This window comes from Salvelinus alpinus, chromosome 17, assembly GCF_045679555.1.
Source record: "Salvelinus alpinus chromosome 17, SLU_Salpinus.1, whole genome shotgun sequence".
In the NCBI taxonomy this organism is placed as follows: domain Eukaryota; kingdom Metazoa; phylum Chordata; class Actinopteri; order Salmoniformes; family Salmonidae; genus Salvelinus; species Salvelinus alpinus.
This window is the reverse complement of record NC_092102.1, coordinates 19,561,161-19,564,515: the sequence shown is the minus strand read 5'-3', so window position 1 is coordinate 19,564,515 and position 3,355 is coordinate 19,561,161. Positions and strand designations below refer to the sequence as shown.

The 3,355-nt window shown below is 39.4% G+C and overlaps 1 non-coding gene across 1 annotated transcript; it reads left to right on the top strand.

Annotated features, from left to right (window-relative positions):
* Window positions 1-357: 357 nt before the first annotated feature.
* Window positions 358-409, top strand: LOC139543310 (U7 small nuclear RNA). The gene has a single exon (XR_011668687.1). It is a non-coding gene; the product is annotated as a U7 small nuclear RNA (small nuclear RNA).
* Window positions 410-3,355: the final 2,946 nt, after the last annotated feature.

Below are 3,355 nucleotides of genomic sequence, written 5' to 3'. Positions count from 1 at the left end.
ACTAGAATACTATACTACACACTGTAGTATCCCTCAATCATGTGTACTATTTACTATATAATTTTATGGTATATTGTAGAATACTATATTAAATTCTACAGTGTTATAAGCAACATCAAAAAACACTGTAGTAAATACTACAGTAATGTCTGCAACAACACTACAGTCCACAAAAACTCTACAGTTTTTTTAACTATAGTAATACTATAGTATTTAATTTGCATACACCCTGCCAATTTCCCTCCTCCATAGCTACATTTGTGTCATCCATAAATGAGAAACCTACATGCCAAGTATAGACCATATTTGTGTATCCGTTCAGAACCAAGTCCTTCCTACCTATAGCCACAAGTTATGGAAAATTGTCTCTTTTAGTATTTCTCCAGTAGGTTTTCTCAAGGAGGCCCTCATTTCTATGTCAAAGATAATGAAACAGAAAACACTATAGTAAATCAATGGGGATACCTAGTCAGTTGTCCAACTGAATATATTCAACTGAAATGTGTCTTTTGCATTTAACCCAACCCCTCTAAATCAGAGAGGTGCAGGGGGCTGCCTTAATCAACATCCACATCATCTGCACCCAGTGTGTTAACTGCTTTGCTCAGGGGCAGAACAACATATGTTTACCTTGTCAGCTCAGGGATTTGATCCAGTAACCTTTCAGTTATTGGCCCAATGCTCTAACCACTAGGCTACCAATACTACAGTAACATCTGCAAAAACTAGAATAAATACTACAGTCCGCAAAAACCCTACAGTAAATACTACAGTATACTACAGTCCACAAAAACACGGCAGTAATTACTATAGTATATACAAAAATGTATTTACTACAGTATACTACAGGTAGCCTAGTGGTTAGAGTGTTGGGCCAGAAACCAAAAGGTTGCTGGATCAAATCCCTGAGGTGACAAGGTAAAAATCTGTTGTTCTGTTCCCCGGTAGATTGTCATTGTAAGTAAGAGTTGGTTCTTAACTGACTTGCCTAGTTAAATTGAAAAAAGTAGTGTTTTTGCAGACAGTCCACAAAAACACTACAGTGAATATTACAGTAAAGTCTGCAAAAATACTACAGTGAATACTATAGTTTTTATACCAGCCTAGTGGATAGAGCGTTGGGCCAGTAACCGAAAGGTTGCTGGATCGAATCCCTGAGCGGATAAGGTAAAAATCTGTCGTTCTGCACCTGAGCTAGGCAGTGTTCAGGGGCACTGTTCCCCGGGCACCGAAGACGTGGATGTCGATTATGGCAGCCCCCCACACCTCTCTGATTCAGAGGGATTGGGTTAAATGCGGAAGACACATTTCAGGTGAATGCGTTCAGTTGTACAACTGACTAGGAATTCCCCTTTCCCTACTATAGTATTTTTTTGTGTGTCAAATCTCTGTTAGAGATGGATGGTGCAAGATGGTACAATATGTGTAACGTCCACAAAAATGTGTGAGTGTTAAAATATTTGCACTTTCCAGCACTACCAGTCTCTAATGTGTCTCATTATATGAGCATGAGGTCAATAGTTTTAATACAAAGATCTGTGTTCTTTTTCCTGTGGATCTGAGGTGGGAGATCTCACGAGGGCATGTTGCTTAGATATTGTTCTGGCCCAATCAATCTTATCTACAAGGTTCACTGTCAGAGTAAGAAATGTATATGGCAGGTACTGAGGTGACGAGAGTCCAACTCCTCACAACACTGTTTGCTTTACTGGTGCCATTAGCCATTTGTTAGAAGGAGACATGGCAATTACCCTAAAAAGGAAAGAGAGCTGTAGAGTGCTGTTGAGGGTTTAATGAAAACCCTGTTCCCATGCCTGTTAGGCTTTAAAAAATATAAAAATCTAGAGAAACGCCAATGATTTGTCAGATTAGAAGAATAACAAAAACATATTCTGTGAAAATGTGACTAAAACATACCTTTCCATGTATACAGTATATACATGTTTATATATACAGTATATACAAACAAAAGTTTGGACACACCTACTCATTCAAGGGTTTTACTTTATTTTTCTTATTTTCTACATTGTAGAATAGTAGTGAAGACATCAAAACTATAAAATAACACAAAGGGAATCAAGTAGAAACAAAAAAGTGTTCAACAAATCAAAATACATTTTAGATTTTAGATTCTTCAAAGTAGCCACCCTTTGCCTTGATGACAGCTTCTCTCAACCAGCTTCACCTGGAATGCTTTTCCAACAGTCTTGAAGGAATTCCCACACACGCTGAGCACTTGCTGGCTGCTTTTCCTTCACTCTGCACTCCAACTCATCCCAAACCATCTCAATTGGGTTGAGGTCGGGTGATTGTGGGGGCCAGGTCATCTGATGCAGCACTCCATCACTCTCCTTCTTGGTCAAATAACCCTTACACAGCCTGGAGGTGTGTTGGGTCATTGTCCTGTTGAAAAACAAATGATAGTCCCACTAAGCGCAAAGCAGATGGGATGGCGTATCGCTGCAGAATGCTGTGGTAGCCATGCTGGTTAAGTGTACCTTGAATTCTAAATAAATCACAGACGGTGTCACCAGCAAAGCACTTACACTCTATCACACCTCCTCCTCTATGCTTCGCAGTGGGAACCACACACGCGGAGATCATCCGTTCACCTACTCTGCTTCTCACAAAGACACGGCGGTTGGAACCAAAAATATCTCAAACCAAAGGACAGATTTCCTCTGGTCTACGGTCCATTGCTCGTGTTTCTTGGCCCAAGCAAGTCTCTTGTTCATATTGGTGTCCTTTAGTAGTGGTTTCTTTGCAGCAATTTGACCATGAAAGCATGAATCGCGCAGTCTCCTCTGAACAGTTGATGTTGAGATGTGTCTGTTACTTTAACTCTGTGAGCATTTATTTGGGCTGCCATTTCTAAAGCTGGTAACTCCAATGAACTTATCCTGCAGCAGAGGTAACTCTGGGCCTTCGTTTCCTGTGGCGGTCCTCAGGAGAGCTAGTTTCATCATAGCACTTGATGGTTTTTGTGACTGCACTTGAAGAAACTTTCAAAGTTCTTGACATTTTCCTTATTGACTGACCTTCATGTCTTAAAGTAATGATGAACTGTCATTTCTCTTTGCTTATTTGAGCAGTTCTTGCCATAATATGGTCATGGTCTTTTACCAAATAGGGCTATCTTCTGTATACCACCCCTACCTAGTCACAACACATCTGATTGGTTCAAACGTAGTAAGGCAAAGGGTGGCTACTTTGAAGAATTTCAAATATGAAATATATTTTGATTTGCTAAAACTTTTTTGATTACTACATGATTCCATATGTGTTATTTCATAGTTTTGATGTCTTCACTATTATTCTACAATGTAGTAAATAGTACAAATACAGAAATAGTACA